Raw genomic sequence first — 12017 nt, forward strand, 5'->3', positions numbered from 1 at the left:
CTGCATGTCTAGACTGATATCCCTGTATGTATCTCCATGCTGCTATGCGTGTGTCTGGGCTAATGTCTGCATGTCTAGGCTGATACCCTGTCTGTATCTCCATGCTGCTCTGTGTGTGTGTGTGTGTGTGTGTGTGGGGCGGTGGGGGGGGGGGAGCTGATGTCTGCATGTCTAGACTGATATCCCTGTCTGTATCTCCATGCTACTGTCTGTGTGTTTGGGCTGATGTTGACACGTCTAGGCTGCATGGTCTTTATTACCTCACAGAAAGTAGAACAAAGGCTCTTCTGACCCACAGTGGTTATTGGGGGTAGTGCATAACATAAAATTACACAGAAACGACGAGGAAAAAGTCCAGAACTTACACTGGATAGAAAGGACAGAAAACTGTACGGATATTAATTAAATTCAGGAGGAATTTTGATTCAATGATTAGTTACATTTCAAACACATTTCACGGTTTGAGGGAAAGTGAGAGAAGTTGACAGACTTGATTTAATAAGATAACGCAGCACGACCTTTGTACTTCTCAGTAAGCCTCATCTTTTTCAAAACTCCAGTTAGTTTTATTACTACTTTTTGATGTATAGATTTAGGGCTGCACTGCGTAGGAACAGATTGGACATAGCAATGCATTCAGTTACCTCGAGTATTACTGTCACAGGTAAATTAAAAAAAACTGGTCCTCCAACTCCGCCTCTGATAAACTCAAAGCCACCTTTACCCTCAGCCCAGGGTTTTGTCACACCACGACATCCCAAACTGTCTCAGCTCCTGGTTTTCTGGGTCTCTGCTCAACTGGGTTCATCCTGTCCCGTCTGACTTGTAGGCAACATTGGTGGTGAAATTGGTCTGGGGGGGGAGGGGGAAAGGGGAGGGGGAGGGGGAGAGGGGGGAGAGGGGGGAGGGGGAGAGGGGGGAGAGGGGGGAGGGGGAGAGGAGGAGAGGGGGAGGGGGAAAGGGGAGGGGGAAGGGGAGGGGGAGGGAGGAGAGGGGGAGGGGGAGGCAATGAATCCCCCGCCTCATTTTACACCCCGCCCCGATTCTCTTTTCTATTGAAGCCCATTTTGTGCAACCACCAATTTCACCCATCTTATTTTTGTTTATCATACTCATTTCATTTTTCCTTGTTTTGATTTTCTTCCCTTTAAATGTGCATCTTCTTTTTCACCTTTTTATCTTCATTTCCCTGCTTATTCTTTCTTTCTGATTACTGTAATTTATCTTTCAGCTTTTTTTTTCAAGCCCACGATTGACCCGCTCGAATTCTCCAATTACTGCACCTCCCTCCTTTCGTGTCTAGGGTCCACACGCTTGTCATCGTGTCCCAACTCCCTGCTCACCTCTCCCACCCTTGCCTAGTTCCGTTCCTACCTGTCCCAATGCAGACGGTGCATCTCCAGCAAAGGCTCCTCCCCCAGCCTTACACAGTCATCAGCCAACTTCTCCGAAAATCTTTAGCCCCTTGCTCTTCCTCATCTACAGGCTGCCCCTCAGTGGCATCATTTGCAGACATGGGATCAGTTTCCGTACATGTGCTGATGACATCCAGCTCGACCGCTCCCTGACCCTGCACTGTCATCTCCACATCATCTCTAAACTCAGAAATTAAAGAGCTGATAATGTAAAACTTTCACTTCAAAAATGCATTCTGCGGCTCATTTTCAAATCACTTGGGAAAAGCTTACGGATCCTTTTACACCACGAGGAGCACTACGCTTCCATTAATGAGATTACATAAAATGTACAGCACAGAAACAGGCCCAACAGGTCTATGCTGGTGTTCATGTTCCACATGAGCCTCCTCCCTCCCTACTTCATCTACCCCTATCATCATATTCCTTTCTCTCTCATGTGTTTATCTAGCTTCCCCTTAAATGCATCAATGCTAGTTGCCTCTACTACTCCTTGTGGTAGCGAGTTCCACATTCTAACCACTCTCTGGGTAAAGAAGTTTCTCCTGAATTCCCAATTGGATTTATTAGTGACTATCTTATATTTATGGCCCCTAGTTTTAGTCTCCCCCCCAAGTGGAAACATCGTCTGAGTAACAACCCTACTCTCTGTTTTCTGTTTTGTAGCCAGTTTGCTATCCATTCTGCTACCTGTCCCCTGACTCCACACGCACTGATCTTAGCCATGAGTCTATTATGTGGTACCTTATCGAAGGCCTTTTGAAAATTCATATATATTAACTCTACTGCATTACACTTGTCTACTCTTTCTGTTAATTCTTCAAAGAATTCAATAAGGTTGGACAAGTATGACCTTCCCTTTTAAAATCTGTGCTATTCTTTATTGGCCCAGAATTTGCTGAAAAATAACTGCGTGTGAACGACGCACGCAGTTATTAATGTGCAAATCGGCCAGCAACTTACGGCGAGGAAGAGATATCTGTAAGATTCTCAAAATTCACAGATCCCCCAATAAACTCAGAGAAAAACCCTAAAGAAATTCACGTTTTCCCTGAGTATGGAAAAACTGTGGACCCTGACTAAAATCCTAAGATGGAAGGATAGGTGAGAGGTCACCAGACGAAATCAACAACACACACACCGTGGAGCTTCATACATGTCTCTGTTTTAATGCAAAACGGACAGCAGGGGGTTGACAATCACCCCCATTGAAAGAGGTAACTGTTCCAGACATCGTGGGGCCATGCCTTTGTTTTTAAAGCAAAACCACCAACACCTAGGACATTGGATACAAAAGGAAGCCTTATGCGACAAGCTCTAAATCAGAATTAAAACAATGACCCATTGGGAGAAACAATTTGCAATATGATTGGGACCATCAAAAAAGCCATCAAAGGGCTTTGTAAGTACTGTTTTTAAACAGAGCATTGTAAGAGAGACAGCCACAAGGCGAAAGCTCTCACTCTCTCTCTCTGGCTTGCTGGCTCTGGTGGGCTGCTTGTCTTGGTTCTGCCTGTGTCTGGAAAGAAGAGCAGTTTCCAGCAGACAACAAGGAAAGCAGTTGGACAGGGAAGGACAGCAGCTCTAGAAGCAGGCCGACACACAAGAAGAAACCAGAGCAACAGTCCCAGTGACCATCAGACACCTCGCGGCAACAAGGGCCTTACGAAACAACCAACCGAATATTACCACCAACCAACCGGGTAATATTGAGCCACCGCGACCAAAGAAAACCAACTCGGGAGAAAACCGAAGATCCGCAAAGTTTCCACTCTACAATCTATTTCTGACTTACCTCTGGGTGAATTACTGTCAAGGTTTCGTTTGGTGAGCATTATCCCTGGTCCTTTAGAGTCCAACTTAGCTAGTACAGTGGGATTGGGAGGGGTGAGGTATCTTTCTACTGTAATTTCCCTCGCGTGTACTGAAGTGTTCCCCATTTTATTAGAGTGTTAAGATTGTTGTGTTGTATTTCCTCTCTTGAATAAAGGTCAAAGTTTCTTGCACCAAAACCAGTTGTCTGCTGCACTTTGTCACAACCCCCAAATAAGTCCACGGTCTAGAACCCAGGGAGTGGGAGCGATTCGGACCGCTCAGAAGTCAGAGGTGAAGCTGACACACACTACCACCCCCTACAAAATGGCGACCCAGATGGGACTTTGGCAAAAGGGATGTGACACAGTGGACACTGATTTGGAAGGGGAATCCACAATGGAGGAAAGGTTGTCTGCCTATGTGTGCGGCATGGTAAATATCGCGAAAAAGTGGGTGGGCGATATGTTAAAGGCCGAGCGTCCCATAGATGCAGCCATCCAGTGGACAGCAAGTAAACAGTATAAGAAAAGTATTGAGAAGGCGGTCTGGCTCTTGTGTTTTAAAAAGCAGGTCTTTGTACTAGACCATGCTGTAGCAGTACAAGCAGCCAAGATTAAACAGTTGACCCTAGAGCTGCAGGAAAAGACAGCAGCCGAAGAGCAAGGGGTAGCAGCGCTCCAGGCAATTAGCCAAGAAAGGGCGCAGATGGCAAGGGACCACCAGGCAAAGGTAGAGCGCCTGGAATACCAGATCGCTGAGCTCAAAAGTAGCGCTAGAGGTCGAATGGAACACCTGGAATACCAGGTCAGAGAGGCGAGAGGCAGTGAGGCTAGGTTAATGGATAAGATCCACAGCCTCACGCAAGAATTAAAAGAGCAGGAGGAGAAAGTAGGCGAGGTAAAGGCAGCATATAAGCTGGCCTGCGCCCAGGGGTTTGAGGACGCAGATCATCGCCCCTGCAGGCAGGAAATAGAACGTTTGGGCATGGCCTTAGCGAGGGCGAAGGGCATGGTATGCCTCCTTAGCCCGAAGGCGGGCCAGTCGGATTTTACCGGCAACCCAAGCAGGGAAGTCCCACAGGCAGCTCCCAGAACGACACTGGTTGGGGAACCAGAGGCTTCACGGCCACCACCCATAGCCCCGAGTTTTCAGGAGGTCTGGCAGCAAGGGGGGGTGGAGGATGAAGCATTAGGGGAGACCCAGCAATTCCTGGTAGATAGACCAGGACCGCCAGTGTACCCCCTCCGACAACGGAGGTACGGCCCGCCCGCCGATGGCGAGGACCTAGGGGCCATCCAGAACCAGTTTGTAGTGCCGCATGGCACCCCACAGCTCAGGGCCATGGTTAGCCATATCCCTAAGCTTACAGTGAGGGGAGACCCCTCTCGACACTTCCGTGAGATAGAGCAGGCAGCGTGCGTTAATGACTGCGATGAAGCAGAACAAGCAAAAATGCTGCTGTTTTCTCTGGGGGGTGACCTCCTCCAAACCTTATCAGATGAGTGCAAAAGGGGGCAGAAAGATTACGAGGAGTTAAAGGATGAGATATTGGAGGCCATGGGACTAAATGATGGGAGTCCGTTCGCCCGGGTGGGAAAAACGGTACAGCTCCCTGGGGAGTCCCCACAGGCTTTCGCAGACAGGCTGTGGCCAGTCTACCGGAGCGCATGCCCGGGAATGCCAGGGCGGACACTCCTGAACAGAGATCAATTAGCCCACTGGCTCCGCTGTCTCATGACAAACTGCCTGCCCCAAATTCGAACACGAGCTGCAGCCTGGTTTGACCCCCGTAGCCCCCAGACCACCGAGGAAACGGTGATCCGCCAGCTCACGATAGCATTTAAAAATATCAGGGGTATCGAGACGCCCCAACCCAAGGGGAAAGTCCACGAGGTTAAATCAGGGGCCCAGCATAAAAGGGAATGGCACCAGGAAGGGAATCGTCCCGCCCAGGCTAAGTTAAACTGCTATGGGTGCGGGAAGGATAGCCACTGGCAGAAAGATTGTAATAACCCCTGGAAGGATACTAAGGGAAAGAATCCCACCGCCCCAGCCCAAAAGGCAGCGACGGGGGAGGCAGAGGCAGGAATTGCCCCCGCTGCCATGGAGTCATTTTTTGAGGCCATGCGATCTTTTATGGCCAGGCAGGGAAGAATAGCAGCCACTACTGGTGTGGTAGCTCCCTCAGCCCCCCCTGACGATGCCCCGCTATGACTAGAGAAGAAAGCGCAGATCGGTCAGCAGGAGGTGAAATTCCTGGGCCTGACCGTCCGCGCAGGGGAAAGAGCCATAGACAAGGCTAGGAGGGAAGCGGTCCAAGAGCTACCAGTCCCCAGTACTGTGGAGGCGAAAAAGCAGGCAGCTGGGATCCAACCCGAGGTTAGAAATCCCCAGCTCCCAGCAGGTCACAGCTCACAGGCAGCACCTGCAGGTGCAGTCAGGGGAGGAGTCACCCAGACCCCTGTCCAAACCACTCCCCCTCTCTTCTGGGACTCAGGTGGGGAGGAGGAGGAGCCCGAGGCAGGTAGCCCCGCCCCCGACCTAGGTTTTGAACCTGGAGAGGAAGACTCTCAGCCTCCGGCAGCAGGCAGCGAAGGGTTGCCTGTCCCCAGCTCAGACTTGGGAAGGGAGGAGCCACAGGGGAAAAGCCCCCAGCCAGCGAGGACTGCGACCCACAGCAAGGGTCCGCTCGCCAGGGTAGCCCCACCAACAGCACTTCCTAGGGGGTCCCCTCGGACACCCCAGCCTAGGAAGACATGGTCACCGGCTCCCCAGTTTAAAAGGGCAGCCCCTCAAGTCAGGGATCGATCTGAGGACAGAGGTCCCCAGCCAGTGGCCGCAGGCTGCGAGGGACAAAAGGTACAGGACAGGGCGGCCACACCGAAGGGAGTAGTGTGTTGTAACCCGAACAGGGATTAGCCTGGCCGCCCGGGGACGGGCGGCGGATGTACATAGCTTCTGTTATTTAATTTTGAGATTGTTAATTTTGGGTGTTTTAGTTAAATTTTATACAAGGTGGTTGGTAGTTTAAGTATTATTGTTTACCTTGTATTATTTTTCTATGTATGTCCCGTATTTTCCAAGTGGTGCAGGGGTGTTGGACCCCCTCCGTGCTTGGATATGAATGTAACTGAATTCTTACCTGTGTTTGCATCTGAAGGGGAATGTATGTTTTGGGTCTTAGCTAGGTAAACTACAGGGGAAGGTTGGCTCTCGAGGATCGAGAATTTTGCTCACCTTTGACCAGTATGATAATTGAAGCAAGGTTAAAGTATTACAGGGGGGAGTGTAAGATTCTCAAAATTCACAGATCCCCCAATAAACTCAGAGAAAAACCCTAAAGAAATTCACGTTTTCCCTGAGTATGGAAAAACTGTGGACCCTGACTAAAATCCTAAGATGGAAGGATAGGTGAGAGGTCACCAGACGAAATCAACAACACACACACCGTGGAGCTTCATACATGTCTCTGTTTTAATGCAAAACGGACAGCAGGGGGTTGACAATCACCCCCATTGAAAGAGGTAACTGTTCCAGACATCGTGGGGCCATGCCTTTGTTTTTAAAGCAAAACCACCAACACCTAGGACATTGGATACAAAAGGAAGCCTTATGTGACAAGCTCTAAATCAGAATTAAAACAATGACCCATTGGGAGAAACAATTTGCAATATGATTGGGACCATCAAAAAAGCCATCAAAGGGCTTTGTAAGTACTGTTTTTAAACAGAGCATTGTAAGAGAGACAGCCACAAGGCGAAAGCTCTCACTCTCTCTCTCTGGCTTGCTGGCTCTGGTGGGCTGCTTGTCTTGGTTCTGCCTGTGTCTGGAAAGAAGAGCAGTTTCCAGCAGACAACAAGGAAAGCAGTTGGACAGGGAAGGACAGCAGCTCTAGAAGCAGGCCGACACACAAGAAGAAACCAGAGCAACAGTCCCAGTGACCATCAGACACCTCGCGGCAACAAGGGCCTTACGAAACAACCAACCGAATATTACCACCAACCAACCGGGTAATATTGAGCCACCGCGACCAAAGAAAACCAACTCGGGAGAAAACCGAAGATCCGCAAAGTTTCCACTCTACAATCTATTTCTGACTTACCTCTGGGTGAATTACTGTCAAGGTTTCGTTTGGTGAGCATTATCCCTGGTCCTTTAGAGTCCAACTTAGCGAGTACAGTGGGATTGGGAGGGGTGAGGTATCTTTCTACTGTAATTTCCCTCGCGTGTACTGAAGTGTTCCCCATTTTATTAGAGTGTTAAGATTGTTGTGTTGTATTTCCTCTCTTGAATAAAGGTCAAAGTTTCTTGCACCAAAACCAGTTGTCTGCTGCACTTTGTCACAACCCCCAAATAAGTCCAAGGTCTAGAACCCAGGGAGTGGGAGTGATTCGGACCGCTCAGAAGTCAGAGGTGAAGCTGACACACACCACCACCCCCTACATATCCTGTGAATTGCGAATTACAAGTTGCTGGCCGATTTGCACCGCTCCACCGTTAGCTTTGTGAAAACAGCATCTCGCCCTTAACCTCCCCGTGAGCTTCATGAAGTTGTTGCATTTGCACATTAATTGTCCATTAAACTCACCACAGAAAGTTAAGTCTTGTAATTAATATTGTTAGTACCCTTTTAACGATGGGATGATTGTTAATGATTGCCAATCAAACCCTCTGGCCCAGAAAGTGAACAATTAAGTGTGGCGTCTCATTCCTTCAGGTAGTGAATTGTTGTTGGAGATTTTAAAAATGTCAAATTTAAATTTTTTTTTAAAAAGACTTGCTTTTCCTGTTTCATTTTTCTCTCTCTTAATCCAATCTTTCTTTCCCTCTCTTTGGCTCTGATATTAACGCACAGACAGGATCAAAACGAGGGGGCCAATAGCGGGTGCCAAGCGCGCAAGATCGTGGGATGCGTGGGACTGTCCGATTTCAACCAAGGTACCTCATTATCATTTTACATCCAGGTTTCGTGTCGCCACCGTGCGTGAGTGGGCGTGACGAGGTCCCGCATGTCGCGATTTCACCTCGACTATTTAAAGGCCCAGTTCAGAGATGCAACGGTGGAGGAGGTTTCGAGTTTTGTGGATTGTGTTTGGGGTTCAGTTAAGTAGAAGCAGAAAAATTAAAGTAAGGCAGGCAAATGCTGTGCCCAGATTCAACGAGGCATCTCTGGACATACTGTTGGGTGCAGTAAGGGCCAGAAAGGACCTGTTTCCTAGCAACGGTAAAAAAAAACCTGCAGCCGCAACAAAAAAGGCGTGACTGGAGGTGGCCCAAGAAGTGAGCAGCAACATTATTATGAGGACTTGGATCCAGTGCAGGAAGCGTTTTAATAACCTAACCAGGTCAGGAAAGGTAAGCAAAGCTGCAGATTCACCTACATTCTGTAGTGCACCCCCTCTCACTCTGTCTTGTTAAGCATACTTCATCACATCAATCCTCACACCCGCTTAAGTTTCAACAGCACCCACTGTTTTGTTTCAATGCATTTCATCACCTCCCCTTCCTCCATCCACCATTGCCACTCACCCCAATCCTCATGTGATCTGATAACACCTCATTCAGCTCCCCCGATTCTCAGCACACATCCTCAAAGGGCACCGTCAACACGTTCATCAAATGCATGCCAGTGCCATTCGTGATGCATCTGCCCGATTGTTACCCTCACCAAATACACTGCATCCATTGGATGAGCACATGCCTTACAGCCACTCATAGGTCTGTCGTGCCCCTTGCAGAAGAGACAGCAAAATAGAGGGAGAGGACTGGAGATGGACTACCACAGATCGTGGAGCTCACCAATGCGGAACAGGAGGCTTTGAAGAATAGCAGCGTATCAGCTTCCCTGAGCATCGGAGATGGCGAGACTGATAGTTCATTGCTGCAGGGTGACAGAATTAATCTCTCAGACCCACATCTTCTACAAGACTAGTCATCTTGACTTTACTTCAGCACCTAATAAAATATGATCACCGTAAGCATGTGAATTTCAACATTTGTACATTCCCATGACTAAATCATATCCATCTCTTCTCTCCTCCACGGCCATGATGCAAAGAACAGCAGCCCCTGACATTCGCAGGCGAGGATTCCTCAGGAGAGCTCATTCTTACTCAGGGTGCACCGACACATGACATATGCTTACCAGGCACCAGGGCAGATGCTAGCACATCGGTGGGCCCTGTTAGAGAGTTAGGTGCGATGTCACCAGATGAATCAGAGTTCATAAGTGAGCACGAGCAGAGTGGTGGCAGGGCCAGCTGTGGAGAGTCCATGGGGGAGGGCGCCCTCCTCGCCAAGCTCTGCTCAGCTGGACAGAGGTGCCGAACCCAGGGGGCCATCAATTAAAAGGAGAATGCTGGAGTCTCAGCAGCAACTGTGCGAGGAACTGGCAGTCCTGCCAGGCACACTTTCCACAGTGGCACAGGGGATGGAGCAGTCCAGCTCCAACATTTGCGGTTTGATGTCGTAAGCCATTGCGATGATGTCTTCCATTGAGAGAATGGCCTCCTCCATGGAACTTGAATCACGGTGCACTAATCAGTCCCTGCAGGCCCTGACAGCAGCCCTGCAAACTATGAACGCCAACGCGTCTACCACCTTACACAGGATGACAGACAGATTAGACACGGACTTTCAAGGCATCACTGATCTGCTCCAAGCTACTCTCCCGCAGTGAAGCGGGAGTGAAGTGTCGCTGGCCCAGGAGTGGGACGATGGCGAAAGGGAGATGAAAGTGCAAACTTCTCTCAAAGCGTTTGCACATCTCAACTGTTGCCCTCCACAGGTGCAGGTGGAGCAGTCTTTGGCAGGCCCCTCTCAGGCTTCAAAACCCAGAGGTCATTGGCTGCGAGCAGCCTGCCACTACCTCTCCTGAAGCCACAGGAATTGCACCAAGTAGAAATGTTAGAGAGAGAAAGACTTTGTAGTTCACCGAGGTGTTTTATGAAAATTTGTTAATATTTTTAATTTATTAAGTCACATTAAATCTATTACTTTGCACCACTTTCCCATGTTCCCTATTCTTGCATGGCGAGTACCAACTGTGCTTTTAATTTGTTTGGTGCTGAATGTGAAGACATGTCTGCTTAATACTTACATTTATATAACATCTCAACGCACTCTAGATAATGAATTGACGTGGAATTGACTGAGACGAATTGGTGCATGTGCAATGCGTGGATAGATGGTTACAGGACTGCTTGTGCAAGTGGGGATGTGATAGTTACTTTGATCCAGTGTGAGTGACTAACTGAACCTTCGAGCTATTAGTGCATCCCTAGCATCTCGAACAGCAATGTGATTGGCTGCTCTGGCGTTGGGCGCCCCATCTTCCTCCTCAGATGAAGAGTGCTGAGCGGCTTGTTCCTCCTCCACCTCTAATCCTCGCTGCTGCGCTATGTTGTGCAGAATGTAGCACACCACGATTATCCTGGAGACCCTCGCTGGCGAGTACCGAAGGGAGCCTTTGGAACTGTCTAGGCACCTGATGCGCAACTTCAGCATGCTGATGGCTTGTTTGATGACACATCTGGTTGTCATACAGCTGTCATTGTAGCGCTCTTGGGGTGCATTGGTGGGGTTCCTCAGAGGTGTCATCAGCCAGGTTTCAAGGGGTATCCGTTGTCTCCTAGCAGCTACCCCTTAAGGCTAGTCCCAGTTACTAACAGGTCGGGGATGTCGGACTCCCGCAGGATGAAAGCATCATTGCAGCTCCCAGGGAATCTGGTGCTGACCTGCAAGAACCTTTCCTTGTGGTTGCACACCAGCTGATCATTGATGGAATGAAATCCCTTGCATTTGACGAATGCTCCTGGTTGATCTTGTGGTGCTCAGATTGCCACGTGTGCAGTCAGTGGCACCCTGTAGCTGTGGGAAGTCAGCCAGAGACACGAATACAAGTGCCTGCTCATTCTGGCTATTGTCATCTGAGGGGAAGTTTATATACCTCTCAGCCCTGGCAAACAACTCATCCCTCACCTCCCTTATGCATTTATTTGCAGCCAACTGTGAGACCCAGAAACTGTTTCTGTGAATGTAGGGTGAGAAACCCTAATGCCCACATGGGTGCCATTGGCAATGTCTTAGGGAAGCCCATCACCCTGTGAAAGCTCAGCATCCTGTCTGTTGCTTCCTTTCCATAGGGAAAGTAGAGGTGCTGTTGCTTTTTGTAAACATAGCATCTTTCAAGTATTTGATATCCACTTCAGCTGTGGCTCAGTGGTAGCACTGTCTGCCTCTGAGTCAGAATGGTTTGTGCGTTCAAGTCCAACTCCAGAAACACGAGCACAAAATCTAGCCTAACACTTCAGTGCAGTGAAGTGAATACACTTCAGAAGTCATTGAACATCAGCGTCATTGGCTGTAAAGTGCTTTGGGACATCCTGAGGTCATAAAAGGCACTACAGAAATGCAAGTCTTTATTTATTTGATATCAATGTATACTACAGACAGGCTGGTATGGTGGATGCCTCCTGCAGTAGCTTGGAGGGTTCCAGATATGTGAAAACTTCATGCTTTGGCGACACCTCTACAGGAAGAGCTGTTCTAGATGTTGTCTGCAGGTCCCCTCGCAGCTGGTAGTACAACTCTGTGGCAGCTATTGTGAAATGGAGGCAGTGAAGAGAGGCCTCCTCTAACATGTTCAGATACACATGCAGGGGTTTATAATAGAGATCCCAGGGTAGTAAGGGATGCAGAAAGACCACCTCAGGTATTGTTGCATCTGCATTTGATGGGGCCTCTTGAATAATTCTTCCTCATCTGAAGCATCCAGCGTCGGAACCT

The sequence above is a fragment of the Heptranchias perlo genome, chromosome 15, assembly GCF_035084215.1.
Source record: "Heptranchias perlo isolate sHepPer1 chromosome 15, sHepPer1.hap1, whole genome shotgun sequence".
Classification (NCBI taxonomy): domain Eukaryota; kingdom Metazoa; phylum Chordata; class Chondrichthyes; order Hexanchiformes; family Hexanchidae; genus Heptranchias; species Heptranchias perlo.